Below are 18221 nucleotides of genomic sequence, written 5' to 3' on the forward strand. Positions count from 1 at the left end.
TGAGTGTTGGTGAAGATTATAATTGACTGTGTGTGTGTGTGTGTGTGAGTCCAGGAATATTTTGATTGACGGTGTCTGACAGGAATTTTCATGCGTCGGGTCAGTGTCGGTGCATAAGGTCTCAACGAGAGCTGCTGTGTTTCTGCTGCAGCCGTCTTCATTACGCTGAGGGGAGAAACTGGCAGGTAACGAGGCTACCGCGGGCAGCCTGACCCTATGTCTCATTTTTACCTCCCCAAAAGTCCTGTGTTACAGCTGTAGGCCAATTTCTCTGGGCTGATTTGCCATTTGTGTCCTTTCTTACAGTATATTCTGCACAACCTAATAGAGTGGTGGGCAAATATCGAAATGTATCTGGTTGCAGTCAATTCTCTGTGCCTCAGTTTGATGGTGGCGAAGGCATGATCAGAAAAAAAGAGGAGTCAAAACAAACAACAAAATTTCAAGTGCCTGCAAGTGAAAATGATCCATGTCCTCTAAAACTGACACGCCACAGAAACAAGCGAGATAAAATTTGCATGATTAAAAATGGAGGCTTCAAAATTATGAAAAAAATCAAACTGTACTACACGACCTGGAAAATGGATTCGTCAGGCATCTTTCAAACTATGTTTGAGCTCCAGAAACATATGTGCTTAAAGGCTGCAGGGACTGGAATGTATCCCGCAGAGTCATCACAGGGTATTTCCATATAGTGACAATGAGGCGCTCTAAAGCACACACCGGCAGATTATTCGAAGGGAAGATGTATTTTGGTTTCGGCATAGCGAGCTAGCTAAGTGCACATTACGATTTCAGCGGACTACCGCTGATGCGAACGAACGCGTTTAAGTTGAAATATAGAGAGTGAGGGGCCTCTCATGTTGGGGCTCAAGTGGCCATCGCCGTGTTGAAAATTCATCAAAACTAAAATGCTACATCAGCACAAATGATCACAACATAAATTAGTTGTCAATCTTTGCACGTTTTCTACAATCATCTTTAATCATGTAAAATGTATTTCGAAACAAACTTCTGACTTCACTTTACACGTTATCATGGGAATTGTACCGCTGTCATCAGCAAAAATTAAGATGAAATATCTTTGCCAACTTAACGACTTAATCACGTGAGGGAGACGAGTTGCAACGAAAATGCTAGGCATGAGACGATAGTCATAACTAAACCTATTATGCCAGATTGTTAATGTATAAAAACGAGACTAAATGTGGTTTACAAAATACAAATTCTGCTTATATGTCTCTTCATTTTTGTTAACCAACATGAAACGGGGCGGAATACCACAAATGTGACGGAATGTCATGTGTTCTTTCTGTTCCCTGGCATTATTATAAACCACTGGGGTCATTGTGGCAATAACACAATTTCTTATTTCAAGGCAGGGTCAGAAATGATGAAGTCTGCATTTGAGAGTAGTATGAGGCAATGAAGCAAAATAACATAGGCACCCGTGCACGCGCGCGCACACACACACACACACACACACACACACACACACACACACACACACACACACACACACACACACACACACACACACACACGTAGTGTACACATCCAGTTGCACTTCTAATGTTGTGATGCAAATGAATATCTATTCCCCCAGTCAAGCAATTTATTGCGTGACTGCTGAGAGACAGGCATATAAATGAATGGAAAAAAAGTGAATTTCACTTTCATACTTTATAGCTCAATATGTGAAGTTCTGTAACTGTAATTCGATGTCGTGAAATTTGCTGTGGTCGAAAGAACCTGCAGCAAGAATGATTATTTCAACTGAGTAGTTTCAGTTTTAAATAAAAGAAATGCAAGGCATATATATATATATATATATATATATATATATATCACTCATGACAAGGCTTTGTAGCAAGATGTTTCTCATCTGCTGTTACTGAGGTCAAACATCAACTTTGATGTTTAAGCACTAATGTAACTCATTTGAACATTCTCACTGCAGATGTATCTGCTTTATTTCAGAGCAGTGAACAGATGTTTCCAACATCAGAACACCATTTGCACCCTTTCACATCAAAGAATTCATTAGCTCCTGTGATGGTGACATGGGTTCCAAGTTTATGCGTTTTTGTGATTTGTAGATTGCTTTGGGTCTCATCACATTCCATAGATCATCTAACTGAAAAACCATAATGAGGAAAAAGACTGGAAACAGTTCCAGGCTTATCGTGACGTCTTGATTTATGTCAGACATATTTCTTCTCCTTTGTTGTGTTTTAGTTCATCGCAAAGTGGCAGTTTTGTTATGGCTGCACATCAAGATGTAACAGTGTCGTGACAGTTGGCGTAAAATTGGTTTTAATAAGCTCTGTGGCACAAAAGCAACGCCGGACACGCTTTGTACATTTTCTTCACGCCGTGAAAACCAGCCAGTATTTCAATGAAAACGCTTTTTGCTGCACAAATGGTACCAAAACACTTGTGTTGCACAAAACAACTCTGCATTAAATGGTGAGTCATGGACAATCAGCAGAGGTGTTGAAAGTACTTCACACTCTATACTTAAGTCGAAGCGCAGGAACTTAAAAAAAACAAGTTAAATAAATACACAATATATTATGAATTAACCAACTCCTGCACTTTCAGGGGAAGTTTGGAATTTTACAAGTGCTAGAAAAATTTGAATGTTTCATCCTTTCACTAATCCCAGCAATCTTTTAGCAAAGCTTCACTCCTCACTAACGTGCAGCGCCGTTCTCAAACAAGGCCATTAATGATGGCATGTGATTTTTAAAGTGAGTAGTCGTGATAAAGTCCCAGAGAACACTTAGCCAGCTATGACAAAACAGCAGCGCAAGCAGAACTAAGCTAGCATTAGCACTGTAAACAAAACCCTGACCACGATCCTCCATTTCCGTTAAGAGCAGACTATAGATTTTATAGTTTTGGGTTACAAGCCAAGGTCATAGAACAAATAAAACTTGTATCTCAAGGCACCCACCCAAAGTATCAGAACAGTCACCTGAAGTAAAGTACAGCTAACTGAACAATCTACTTTGTACTTTTTTCCTGTTACAAATTAGTCACAGAAGAACTGATTTCTGTCAAATATTTCCACGGAAACGTTATGCTGTCGGAGTCCTGCTGTGATCATGGAGCAAAGCTGTTCACCCACCGCACCTCGCGTTACAAATGACCCACAGATTTACTAGTTAAAGCCATATATTAACCATAAAAATGGCTAAGGTTGGCACGGGGAATAAAAGCGCTCTTTTGTGATGATGTCACGTATCAGTGTTGAGTCATTATTATGGTGTGTGTGTGTGTGTGTGTGTGTGTGTGTGTGTGTGTGTGTGTGTGTGTGTGTGTGTGCCTGTGGATGAGGGGAGTGAGGTTTTAAGATACTGCCGCAAACTCAATTCCATTTGAACCCTTTCATGCACCCAGTAACCTGATAACATGATAAGCTGTCCACTGTAGTAACCGCTGTCCCTGAAAGGGTTAAGTTTGAAAAATATCACGGCACACCACAAAACAACAATGTCACACACGCGCAGTGGAATCACATTTCAATTACCGAATATACTTTCTGCCATTGAATAGAAGCTCATTCATTTCTTCTCTCTGCCTTTAAAAGTCACTGGCATAGACAGATGAATGAACATACAGTATGTTTGTAGCTTATACTACATTTTTGGGGGGGTCAATTAAGTGAAATTTGATGAAGAGCTCTTATGATAATGTGCCCCAGCAGTGGCACACTGGTTGAGAATCACTGATCGATCGATCTGTCTTGGGATTTTCATTATTTATTGGCCAGCACGGTCAGGGGTGTCAAACTCATTTTTGTCGCGGGCCGCATTTCTGTTACCATTGCCTTTGGAGGGCCGATATGACTGGAAGCATATAAAGAAGAACGGTTTATTCCACTGTTGTTTAAGTTACTGTCATGAGAGGTTTTGTAACAAGAAAATGCTTGCACTACAGTGTCTCTCTTAATTAGTACATCCAAGAATTTTAAAGTTTTGGAAGAGATTTTAGCAAGCATCATGGAAGTCGACCAGTTTGATTGGCTTTCGCGAACCACAGAAAAGGATGTGGCGGGCCAGATCTGGCCTCCGGGCCTTGAGTTTGACACCTGTGCTATATATGGTATTAGAGAAATCCAAAATTATTCACAAGTATTCAAGTTACATGACCTTAATAATATGGTACTCAGATTATGTTACTAACAACATTTCTTCACAGGTGACTCGTAACTGTACATTTGAAAGATAACCCTACTCACCCTGCAAATGAGAAATGCTGTCAAATCATGTCGTGCATGTTCACTTCCATTGTACTTGCAGTTCCTAATGAAAGTGAAGTAGGTACTTTTGGGAACTGTGAATGGTTCTTCAAATGTGACAAAAGCACATCATCTTGTGAGGACAACTGGCCAGTCCACCACAATAGAAATGGCGCGATGTGTGCAATGAGTTGGCGTCGAGTGTAATGAGGCCAGACTGTACGTTTGTCTCTTGAGGAGCTCACGGCTCGCATACGAATAGCAACGTGGGCACCCCGGATGACCGCGTTCTAGAGAGGACCCAAACATACTGTACAGCATGTATCACTGGTCTCAACTTCGTATTCCAAGTGTGGATTTAATGAGTGAGTGGGCAGCACCCTACTCTTCATTCCATACAGTAAATGAAAAGCCTCAGGGGCTCAGGCAGGGCTTTCGCTTTACAAGTGACTGCAAGCCCACTGAACATTGATGGTCCAACGCAGCAGCATGTGCGTGCATTTCTTTTGTGCAGTGGTGCCTTGAGATACCACTTGAATCTGTTCTGTGACATCAGTCGTGTCTCAGAAAACTGGGCAACATCTTTTTACATTTGTTTTTTTTTAAATCAGAGGTGCAGGTCTTTTTGAGATGAATATTCTGCACTGAATTCAAATCTGACCTCATTTTTTTCTCTGGCACATCAGGTTTTCATAATAATAAAGTAACAATCATACAATGTGTAATACAGTCATATTTGAGAATGAAGGGCTAATTTCACCAACAGGTGGAGTATTTTTTGGGGGGGGGGGACTCATAGCTGTAAATGACAACGCATGGTAAAATCCGTACTGCGCGAGTGTTTACAGGTCAGACTTAAAAATAACCCTAACTGTCATGATCTGTTCACTCTACCTGACGCATTTGGCTGTTTTTAACATAATATAACAAAAATAATTTCCAGTTTAGTAAAAACATTTTGCATATACATCGCCATTGTCGCAATACATTCTGCGCAGTGACGTCAGATGGTTGCGCACTGCTGTTTTGTAGCAGTCACATCATTTGTTCACAGCGATGTGGTCCCCGTCCAGCTTTTTCGATTCGAACCACAGCGTGCTCAAAGACACGAGGAAAGTCAGCAAGAAAACCCCCTAGATGAAAATGGGGATCACAGACGTGAGCAAGCGCGAGTTGGTCATTTTCGAACATATATGTTTCTGCCTGAGTGATGCATCTGTCCAACGTGGTGAACATTGCGCACTTACAGATGTCAGGCTGCGTTATTCGTTTCCCCCATTGTGAATTTGGTGCCCAGGTGGCCAGTCTCTAGTATTGAAGACATTTTTTTTCCCACTGTTGTTTGGTTGTATTTGGAGGGATTAATCAGTGGTGGAAATGTGTGCTGGACTGCTCTGTGATGACACGATGGCTTCTGATGGCCGTGCTGTCTGAATGACTCCCAACAAGTGTCCCACCCCGGTCCTGACAAAGTCGAGGCCTATGTGACCCTGCAGTTAATTATTTTCAGTTTGAAAGTCATTTAAAAAGAGACAGCGGGTTGTGATCTCTGGACCACCGTGCTCCCTGTTTCTGAGCAACATGCCTGCCACCTTCTAATGAGCAATGCATCCAAGGTGACCCATAATAGGCGCCGCTTTCTCCACAAGCCAGCAGGCGACTGGGGCTCTGTCTCTGCCAGCACAAAGTCAAATTAATGCAGATGGAGGACCAAAATATGTGACTGCGTGCTGTCAAATTATTTTCTCCCTGTCTTCGGTGAAAACATAAATCCCTGTAGTGCTTTTGTTATTCTGGAGTGCAAGAGGAGTGACACATTGCTCGATAAAACTACGAGACAAATTTGTTTTGAAGCCGTGAAGAAAAAAAAAAAATTGGACGACGCAAATGCTGGAGTAAACAATTAAAGAAAAGAGTCAGAGTATATCTGACAAGTGAGGTTGAAGTGAAAGCTTGAGAAGAATTTCAGATCAGCAACATGTCGAAATGAGGCACAGGGTAGAGACAGAAACATCAGAACAAGTTATCAGTGAAGAGAATGTTGCAATTGTTGACACATTTGTGATATTTCTGACAACATGTCAGCTATGAGAATGGACCGCAACTAAGAGCTTTCCAAATCACAGCAAGTGTTTCCTATGCGGACAAAGTGATGAAACAATGATTGTGTGTTTTGTTATTTATTTATTTTTCGTCCCCACTCCTTTCGCACAACTGAGATTAATCAAAAGGCAGTGAAACACAGCTCTGGCTTTTTGTGGCTAGAACAACACACCTCATCCATGAAACACATACTTTATAACCAAAGACACACGTTCCAAATTATTGTCCTCAACCAACCACCCCTCAAGAAACACATCAACATCGCAATGTCGCTCCCGTGGAAATGTCAAGTTGCAGCCGTCCCCCCCCGCGCCACCCATCTGCCACACGTGCACAACTGCCATTTCATGTTTTTCGATGGTTCGCTCAGATGAAAGGGCCCCATTCAAAGAGAAGACACGTTAGCTGCGGTTGACGGGGAGGCTTTAGAGACCAGCTGCTGGCTGGCCTGATGTGACTGCTGCTCCTCATTGCACGCACGCCACGTAAACGGTGTAAGAATGCATCCCGTCGGCTAAATGACCGTCGGCGCCGGATGACATGCGCAGGACGGCGGCTTGTAAAAGGATGCAAAGATGCGGCTTTCCATCCTGTCTGGAAAGCATTTCACGTGCCCCTTTGTCTGACACTCTCATCATCTCTTGCGCCTTCTGTGTCATCCAAAAATATGACTGAGACTTTTGTATTTGGTCTGTTCCAATTTAAAAATAAAAAAATAAAAAAATAATAAATAAGGAGCCTATTCATATCTAATTTGTCACAGAATTTGCGAGGACTTCACCAGTCAGTGTCATTTTGGGTGCATTCTGTCGCCATTGCTCTAATGTGCTCAGACAGCTGAAAAAGTCACAGGAAGGCAGAGATGCTCGCTTCACTACAATAAAATTGTTTATTTCAAACTCAAAGTTCATAAATGATGCACAATACAAATGAAGAAAGAAAAGAGAATGCAGTCAGACAATGCAGAAGACTTATTCACGAACTGTACGACAACATATGACAGTACCCCACAAATGCGGACGTGACATAAAAACTACAATCGCCAGTCAGCCTCAAAAAGCAGGAATGATTTTTTTGTTCCATTTCACCAAGCGATAAAGCAATGCAGACACCCGCTTGCTGCTACAACAGCTGGGCAACTGGAACATTTTTTTTTCAAACTCTTATTGTATGCAACTGTAATGACCGCGAATGAGAAGGACAATTAGGTGCATAAATCTTGAAATGACTCTGTCTTCATGGGTTAAGAGCAGCATCTAAAATTGCCAGAGAATTCAATGTTGCAGCTCTCAAGATTTGTCTTGGCATTTTCGCTCGGTCTTGTCTCAGTCTCGGACAGGGGGAATTTTTGATCAAGAGTATCGGACAAGACCAGGCCAGTACTACATTGATCAATGAGCAACGCCGAATGCAATTGGTGTGCTGCTTTCCCGGAGTGCCAAGCCCCCTGCATTTCAAATACAACACGACAGAATTTGTAGCAAATGTAATGGGGGAAAAAAATACTGGTTATTTTGTTCTGTTTTTTTTTTTTTTTGGGGGGGGGCTTAAACTCCTACGACAATGTTAATGTCGGATATATATATATGTACAGTCTTGGTCTTGTCTTGGCCTCGACCTCCAAAGGTCTTTGTCTCAATACTCTCTAATCTCGACCTTGGTCAGTGTGGTCTTGACTACAAACAACACTCTGTGATACGATGGCTGAATGCTTGGATGTCTGTCGGTGAGAACCTGAATATGACCCAGCATGTTCCATTCATTGCATGACTTCAAGTAGACGTTTGCAAAGTAAGTGGCAGTTGCCGATAGTGACAACTCACGGCCACACGCTCGACACTCTCAATTGCTGACACCCACTTCACTCACCAGGACAGGCCTTGCCTTGCAAAGCCGCTCACACTCAAAGTCACAGCTACGATCCTAAAAAGAAGGCTGGTGACACCAAGAGGGCAAAATGAAGATCTGTAATTCACATGCACGTTTTTGGATGAAATAATGCAAAACCAACTTATCTCATTACTTGATTAGTCGGTGGGATGGTTGATAGAATACTCGAGTTTAAAAATATTTGATATCTGCTGCCCTAACTGATATATTGAATAAAATTGACAGTGAGGTATGAAGTGCAGATTTAGGTTGTTGTGTTGTGTTCAAAACTTGAGGTCAGAGACACAACTCCCTGTGTAACATTTTCTGATCCGCTTATCCTCACAAGGGTTGTGGGGCGTGCCGGAGCCTATCCCAGCTGTTTTTGAGCAGTGGGTGGAGCACACCCTGAACCATTTGCCAGCCAATCGCAAAGGCACACAGCGAAGAAACAACTATGCGAGCTCAAACTCACACCGAGGAACAATTTAGAGTGTGCCGTTAACATGCCATGCATATTTTTGGAATGTGGGAGTAAATCGGAGTACCCGGAGAAAACCAATGCAGGCACGGGGAGAACATGCAAACTCCACACAGGAAGGCTGGAGCCGGAATCGAACCCTGCACTTCTGCACTGTGAGGTCGACGTGAAACAGCGGACCACCAGGCTGTCCCCTGTGTAACTTCTGTCACTGTAATTCATGAGTCGTCGGAAAAGGTGATGTTCTCATAAAAATGTCGCCGTTTCTTTGTGCAAATGAGGAAGTTAGCCGACATGACGGGGCACCTAGCATGTGACGGTAACATCCTCTTCTCTGACCACGTGCTCATTTCTTGAACCACGATGACAAAGCTTGTCCCTAAAGATGACAAGCCTCTAAGTCCTTAAGAGGCCCAACAACAAAACTGCAACGGTACCATCCAGATGTGACTGCAGGCCTTTCGAAAGTAAGTCAGTGAGAAGCTACTTGAGTCGGTGCTTTTTTCACTGAATAAGTAATCTTACTTATTTAGGGGACTAATTGTTACTTGAGTCATTTTTTCCTAAACTCACAGTACTCTAACTTGGGGACAATCCACAGCTACTCAAGCTACCTCAGACAGTCAGTCACAATGAAGTTGTGGATCTTTAAACAAACTGACCATTTCTGCCAACATGAAATGATGTTTCAGTATACCACTTCCCAGGAATTAGGCATTTTTTGGTCGGACGGCGGCGCAAGATAAAACCAAATGCCAGAAAACTTCAGCGCTCCCAATGAATCGCACCCCAAATTGCCGAAGAGTGAACGACAAAAGTATTGTTGATCTTGCAAGGTGCAGGGTTGCCACACGTGTTAAAATAGGCCAAAAGCTTGCAGGGGGTGCGGCGCATCTGCTTCATCGTTTGCCTGGAAAATATTGGGCAGGCGAGACAAGAAGTTCCAAAGTGCGTGCAAAAATATTTAGAAACAGTGAGAACACAGTTATCATTAATTTAACTGTAGCTTTTCTTTCCACAGCAGAACTCTTGAATCAACTCGGAACACCGTTTCCACCTACACACACACAGGTCCTGCATGTAGAACCGACGAGAGTAATTACGGTGGGGTTGTACTGTGGTGGCTCCTTTCATTTGCGATGCAAACGCTGCATTTGCAGTGGATGTAAAAAGTCCACACACATTTCCACAGCAGTGTGCTGTGTCGACTTTGTATATCGGCGCTACGTAACAAAGGAGACACATACTCTTTCATGTAACTCAGCAACTTCTATCGAGTGACCGCAAATGCAGCTAGCGGTGGCTAATGTACAGGATTGTGCTCTGGAACTTCCTGCCCCTGTCTAGCACAATTCAGACTAATGAAAGTTTAATCCTAATTACTTCTTACAGTCGCCATTACAGACAAATTAATATAAAAAATGCATGCGGTGCTGTTATCTCTGTTTAAAAGCCACTGATTCATTCTCAGCTCCTAATGTTAACAATAGTGCCAGAACAGAAAAGCACTTATTTTGCCTGCACACAGCCTAAATAATGGTATCGCTAATAGTTTGTGATGCTACTCACATGCAAACAGTGCCCTGGAGTAAGAAGGCAGGCACTCAGCTCAGCACTATGACACGTTTAGAAAAGTGCTGGCAGCCAAGAAACAAAAACAAATCCAGCTAATACTACCGAGAGGATGCTTTATACCTGCCAGGGGAAAAGTCGTCGGGAAATTCCTTAGCCTGTGTGCCAAACATACAAAATAGTGTCTTGTTTGGCTTGTACCGAGAACCAAAATAGGAAAACTTCAAGGGTTGACCAGAGCAAGGGTTGGGTGTTGTAATGCATATGACAAATGGGACAGAGAACGCTAGTTAAAAGGAAGATGAAAAAAAAGTGACACAAAACAAACACTGGCACATTGGCCAGTAGGGGGCCATATAATATAGACACACAGAGAAGAGTTTCGCGACTCTAAGTTACAATATCAGCATGGTTAGTCCTTTTTCACAGAGGATATAGAATATATGTGCACCATGTGTTTCTGATTGTGTTGAACTAGCTGTGACGTGAACGAGAGTAACAGCGTAACTGTCTATGCTATTTGATACCGCATATACACTCTTGTGTTGTTTTTTTTTGTTTGTTTTAGTTTTTGTTTTTTGCATGGAATGAAGCTGTTGTTACCTGGTAGCAGTGAACAGCAGCACTGGTGTATAGGTTTGGCTTTTCTTTTTCTTCTTTCTTTTTTACACACTCAAGACAATTAAATAACGGAGACACAGGTGTGAAGACACTTGTTAATTTTTTCTGACTGCCACAGCAATGATGCTGATATTTGAGTTACGCTACAGAGAAATGATTTGATGAGTGATTTTGATGGCACAAGTCTGAACATGAGGATGCGCCTGAAGCGGCTGATGATGTGGCGTCTTACTCAAAAAGAGTCGAGAACGCGACTGCCTCAGAGGTCACCCGGATGACGCATAACAAGGCCGCCTCATGCTATGTGCTAAATGCTGCACTTATTGCTATTTGTCGTGAGCGTGTTTGCTAAATGTTCACGAGTAATTCTGCAGTAAAGGTCACATAAGTGCGAGTTCAACATAAAAAAGCGTTCGTCTTTGACTATCCCAACAACCGAAAAATGTCCAATTTAAGATGATTTTGTGAGAGGTTAAGATTGCTGAACTCAAAGGTAAGCATTGAAAATAGAGACACTATGTACAGTACTGGACTTGGAGGAGAAGCAGCTCGACTCTGAGTCCCTCCCAGACGACCTTATCTCTAAGTCAGTGTCCAAAACATGCTCCTCAAACGAAACGGCAAAAATCTCCTCTTTTGATATTTAAATGAGAAACATCTTTCACGACTGAACATCTTTGAACTTGCCACTTATAAAAAAAAGTGTCAAAGTCACTAATGAACAAACATTTATGACAACGAAAGAAAATCTGTATCAAGTTGTGAAGCCTTCTTGAACATGTGTTCATTCTGTGTAGGGCAGGCACAGTTTGGCAACAAAGCGGGCAAATTAATTAAGCTGTGGGCAAGTGAAATTCATTTTGCAAAGAAGCTTTAGCCCTTACACATTGGCTGGAAAAACTTCAATTAAACATGCAGTTTAAACAAATATCCACAAGCTTAGAAGAGCATTCTCTTATGAATTATTCATAAACCAAAAGCCGAATAAAGGGCAAATACTGAAATATTCAAACGCTATTTGTAGCCATGTGCATACAATAATAATTAGAACACTGATTATCCTTAGATTCATTTTAAGAAGAAGAATTCACACATTTCTTTGGGGGACAACAAAAGGAAATTTGTCTGGAACGATCTTATAAGAAAAGCAGGCCGACAATATATGCTAGAGCGCCTGCGGAAGCAGCCTTGACTCTTCTGAAAGCAGCGCCGCTTAAGTCCAAAAAATCCATTTTGAAAAGGCAATATTACAAATTTGGTGTGCGCTACAAAGGGTCAGTGGTCTCACATCAGAGTGTCATGTGCAACAACGGTGAAACAAAGCGGAGGATATGCAACGCTGCAGATGCAGCAAGGCCTCCGGCTGAGGAGCCCCGACACTTCCCACCGGGACCGCAGAAGCAGCATTGACAAAAGAGATGAGAGGAGGTCTTGGTGGGTTGGTGGGGGGTGCATCAAACTAATGTGCCTCCAGGAAGCATTATATAAGCCTATTAAATTGTCACTGTCTAAAACAGCGCACAGAGGATATAACCTTTGTTTGTGACAGCTGAATATCCATTTGTCATGTCAATGGGAGTAACCAGCAGCTTGCTTTCTTCAAGCACAGGAAACTGACAAGTTACTTTTAAAAAATTTTTGCGGGCATTTCTTTGATGAAAACGTTGATTTTTTTTTGTTGGTGGAATTTTTTTGCCATCTGGAGGGAAAAATAGTAGCCCTGAATAGCATGAACTTTAAGAGTTTAAAGTTGGAACGGATTGAACTGGTCAAAAAATATAAACATCTGACGAAATTTGTAATTTATCTTTTTTTTTGTGGATATTTTAATGGAGGAAATGTATAATTTTTGTGAAGCGGGAATTTTTGGAATCGCTAGGCAGTTGGAATGGTTTCAATTCATCAAAAAAAATAGAAATTAGAGGAGAAAAGAATAAATAATCATATTTTTTGAATTTTTTGTGGGTATTTTGATGGGTAATATGTTACTTTGTTTGTAAGCGGAAATTTTTGGCCTTGCTAGCTCGATTAACTGGACATTTTAAAGTTTGAAGAGTTTGGATTGTTAAAAAAATGTATAAATTAGAGGAAAATTATTTTCAGATTTTTCGTGGGTATTTAAATGGGGAAAATGTAGAATTTTTGGTCAGTAGGAATCTGGCATTGGTAGAGATAAGCTGAACAATTTAAAGTTGGAACAGTTTGAATTGGTCAAAAAATGTAGAAATTAGAGGAGGAAAAACAACAAAAAAAGAATGTTTTTTTTTTCTGGATATTTTAATGGTGAAAATGTTGAATGTTTGGAAAGTGGGAAGTTTGGCATTTTGAAAATCGTTCCCAAGGTGAATTGAATGAGATGAATCTTCTGAATTGTAAGTGTATATTGTTGTCATTGGGAAGGAATGGTGAAATTTTGGGTGAAAAATGTGACATTTTGGGAAAACTGCATTTTTGAAACAAGTAAAATGGAAGTACACCTCACCTGTGTTTGGAATATATTGAAGTTGAAAGGATGAGAATCGGTTACAAAAATGTGAATGGAGTAGCACGTCAAAAAAGTGCAAAGAATAAATTAGAAGAAGGCATAGAATAATTAGAATAATAATTCTCAAGTTAATGGTGCAGAGTAACGTATGTGCGTAGATCTCAGCCTTGACGTCAATGAGCAGTTTTGACCAAATCCCCCCCCTCCCCCCAAAAAAAACAATAAATTTAAATTCTGTTCTATAAACAAATGAAACCAAACGACGAAAGTCAAAACGAAACCCGGGTTACCCGTCATGACAAATGTGACACTCTCCTGAACTCTGATCTTGAGGCAAATCCTTTCTGTTGACATCAACCTTTGCCTACAAGGACTAACAATCAGTGCGTGTTTTATGCCAGGATCCCCGTATGGAGTCATAAAAGCCTCTCAGAAAAACAACGTCACTGTTTGCATCGACAATTCGGAGTATATGACCTCAATATCATGACTTACAGAGGTTAGGTTTACGTTTCGTGGCAAATTTTGCCCCGATGGGCCTTGCTTTCATATCATCGCTGATGCTTCTGATAATATGATGCAGACTGATCTTTGAGTAGCACTCTAAGAGATACCATTTATAATTGCATTCTATCTGATGAAATGCGCATGAAGCGATTCTCCCAGACTTATTGGTATAACTGTATGGCATACACAGAGTCGAGTCAGAAAATAACATGAAAACATTGACGAGATATCAATGTGTTGGAAGTTAGGGTCGCTTCACAGGCGGCAATGCAAGATGGCCACCGATGGCTGCACTTCTTGCTTTGGCGAGAAAGCAGTCTGTCATACACAGGTCCATGGTCCTCAGCCCACATATGAGAACTACGCAGTTCTCGGTCACTGCAAGTTTTCAGCAATTATTTTCAAACGTGTCTAATGGGTTCCGAACCAAATCTCTTAGTTGACCTTAGTGATGCTTTCCTGAATGCTACTGGGTATTATGCCAGCAGGCTATTGTGATTTTTTTTTTGGTTTGTTTGTTTGTTTTTCTTAAATGGTATTTTTAGAGCACCCGTGTGAAGTATCTAAATACGAGTACATCGCAGTCCCTCCTGGAAGTTACTGCCGAATCTTATGCATCTGAATTAGAGTGGGCAGGAATGATCCCACATCCTGCGTAATCTCGATTTCCTGGAGGAAACGGGTGGGGTTGAACGTATGGCATTCATGCGGCTTTAATGGTTGGCCCGGTGCTCTCCATCCACTGGCCTTCTTGCCACCAATTGGTGACCCGTCAACCTCAATCCTCTCACCAATCCAACAGGCGCACAACACAGAGCCCTGAATGTCTCAGTGTCAGGCTCAATCTGGATGGGCAGCCCATCCCATACCCATAAAGGTGGCATCTCATTTCTCCATGAGTGACGACAAGCCACGCAGGCGGAGGGCTCGGACCAAACCAATTGGATCTTTGGAACAAATCGCTGCTATTGGTTTTCCTTGATATGTCCGATGCAATGTCAAGTATGCAAAGGGAAGATGCATTCTTCCTTCGAAGTAGCGATGCCTTCATCTCCATCTAGTGAGGAGGTGGGAAACACATTTACACACCTCCCCAAACAAAAGTTCAGCGACTATGGTTTGGCCATTTTCTGTTCAATTCAATTTGACAAGGTGTGCTGTCGTTGTTGCTGAGCAAATTGAGTGCAGGCAATGTAGCATGAACATCCGCTGCAGACTCAAGGAGGAAATTGCAACATGTACTGAATATGGGAGAATCCCACGAAGGAACTGAATCCAATTATGGTCCGATCTTAACGAAGAACTAGCAAGTGGAAAATGGGTCTTCACAAACGACTTCACCTGACATTCAATATTCATGCAATAAATCATTGGCAGGCACTGAATTAAAGGCTCATCCAGTTCCAACAAATACCTAAGTCCCGTCTTAGAAGGTGGAATGATTGATTGGGTTTATCGTGATATAAATATGCTATCTTGAAAGCCCTTTTTCACTGAAACAAACTAGAGGAGCAGGCTCAGTTTCAGTCTATAGTTTCCATCAAGAGTGCAACCATAGCAACCAAAACTCCAGCGCTTGCCTCCAGCTAACCACATGTTCGCCCCACCAGACCCCTCACATTTTGTCGTTTGATCAAATGTTAGAGAGAAAAAGTGTGAAAACTTAGTCTGTACAATTATAGCCTGCCAGTCGAGGTAGGTTACTTGAGACCTTTGCAGTGGCCAAACTCCACTGTGACAAGCATGAGAGATCATGGCATTACAATTTTGGAGAACAAACCTTGTTCAAGGGTTGCTGTGGGAAAAAAAAACAATAATAATAAGAATAATAATTTTGTTTTTCATAACCCCATATGGATAATGAAATGATACATCGATCTGGAACCCACATAAAATGGTATGTTTAGAAAACTTACGTATGCTGATTAGATGTAATACATATATCTCTAATACTGTACATCATCAAGGAGATACATCTCTTCAGCATTGTAATTGAACAAATCATTCTCCTGCGAAAGGCATATAAAACAATGATTAACTCACTCATATCGGTATCGAATGAGTAGGGCTGGGTATCGATTCAGTCAGTCATTCATTCTCTTCCACTTATCCAAGTTCGAGTCGCGGATGTAGCAGCTTAGGCAGGCAAGCCGAGACTTCACTCTCCCCAGCCACATCGTCCAGCTCCTCTTGGGAGATCCCGAGGCGTTCCCAAGCCGTTACAACCTTACGGCCACAGCTCTGATCAGCTGCCTCGACAATGAGACATGGAACATGGTCCAATTGGATTCAATGGGACGTGGGCAAAGCTCTGCCGGAGGTGGGAGTTCAAACTCTCTCTGAAGGGGTACTCTACCAGACGTTCCCAGAAAACCCGCATAAAAGGTTTCGGACAGGCATCTTCCCTTACCATCGGAGCCAACACACCACCAGGTGGTGATCCGTTGACAGCTCTGTCCCTCTCTTCACCTGAGTGTCCAAAACATGGTGCCAGAAATCCGATGACACAACATAACACAAAGTCGATCATCGAACTGCAACCTTGGATGTCCTGGTGCACTTATGGACATGACGAGAGCAGAGGTCCATTAACAGAGCGCTGTTAGGGTTCTGTTCAGGAGAGACATTGCTCCCAATCACACCCCTGCAGGTCTCACTGTCACTACCCACATGAGCACTGAAGTTACGGAGCCAAACGAGCACTTTTCTGCACACCCTCCAAGGACTCCAAAAAGGGTGGGTACTCTGAAATGCTGTTTGGCGCATAAGCACAAACAACAGTCAGGACCTGTCTCAAACCAAAAGGAAGTGGGAGGCTACCCTCTCATCCACCGGAGTGAACACCATTGCACGGACGCTAAGGCGGGAGGCAATAAATTTGCCCATATCCGCTCTGCGTCTCTCACAGTGGGCAATTCCTGAGTGGAAAAGAGTCCAAACCCTCTTGAGAGGACTGGTATCAGAGCCCAGGTGGTGTGTTGAAGCAAGTCCGACTACATCTAGTCGGAACTTCTCAGCCTCACACACCAGCTCGTGCACTTTCCCTGCCAGAGAGGTGACATTCCATTTCCATAGAGCCAGCTGTACCGAGGGATCGGACGGCAAAGGTCCCCGCCGTTGGGTTAGGCCACTTTCACAGGTGGCGAGCCCACGTTGTCCTTTCGAGCTGAGCCTGGCCGGGTCCAATGGGCGCAGGCCTGGCCACCAGACACTTGCCTTCCAGTCCCACCTCTACCATTCCATTTTCCAAAATTGATTTGACTCAATTCACAAGGGCGTAATTCACTTCGATTTCCGATTCAGTTAAGGATTTCATCCATCACCAATTTTACTTTCACATGGAAGACATTCTCAGAAGATGCAACGCTGCAAATAATAGAAATTCCTTGCTCGAACTCAAAAATATGAATATTTACATTAAGAATTGAAATCAATGCAGTCACATTAATCATGTCAGTTAAAGGTGAAATGATTTTTAATTTGATTTTTGTAAATACTTTTTTTGTGAAAGTAAAACCGATCGGATGCATAGGGTGACAGGATGCTTAGGGTGCATTGTGCGCTAACACAAAAAAATTATATATAATAATAATAATAATAATAATAATAATAATAATAATAATGCACACAGACACACAATTCTTACCCCCCACCCCCTCTGTGATCAACGTGGGACCAGTCCACGGGCTACCGGTCGATCATGATCGATGGAATGGGCACCCCCGCTGTAAAATCGTGACATAAAAGGATCTGTTGCACCCACTTTATTTACACAGCCTGCCCCGTGGTTGGAATTGATTTAAGTTATTATTGTTTTGATGAAATCATGTTCAGTAACATTCATGATTAATGTACTGTAAACTACATTGGGTTTGATTCCGAATATAAATCACTTTGTAATTACGGCTTCCCTGAGAGGGCCGTTATGACAACGAAACCAAATAATTGGTGACTCATCTCATCTTATAATTACATACACGTACACAACAAATAGATGGATTAAGACTTTTGAAATCAGAAGGCAAGGATAATAGTTGTTCAATTATTGTTTAAGTTAGAGTAAAAAGGGTAAGAAAAATGTAGCAAAAAATATCACCGTTATCACACAGGACATTTTGAAATGTTGGGGAATATTTTAGCAAAGAACATGGAAGTTGACATGCATGATTTGCTTTCGCAGGCCACATAAAACGATGTGGCGGGCCAGAGCTGGCCGCCCCGTGTTTGACACCTGTGATGTGAATGTTCATATTTTTACTGATGCGGCAAGTTAGAGCAAGCGTTGGTTCTCCTGAAAATGACTTCCATATGAAAATAAAATTGGTACTGCATGAAAC

The 18221-nt window shown here is 42.1% G+C and overlaps 1 protein-coding gene across 3 annotated transcripts in view; it reads right to left on the reverse strand.

The window, feature by feature from the left end:
- LOC109513028 (protein FAM19A1-like) overlaps positions 1-18221 on the reverse strand; it is a 40223-nt gene that overhangs the window by 19160 nt on the left and 2842 nt on the right. The window lies entirely within an intron of this gene.

This window comes from Hippocampus comes, unplaced genomic scaffold, assembly GCF_001891065.2.
Source record: "Hippocampus comes isolate QL1 unplaced genomic scaffold, H_comes_QL1_v1.1 scaffold124, whole genome shotgun sequence".
In the NCBI taxonomy this organism is placed as follows: domain Eukaryota; kingdom Metazoa; phylum Chordata; class Actinopteri; order Syngnathiformes; family Syngnathidae; genus Hippocampus; species Hippocampus comes.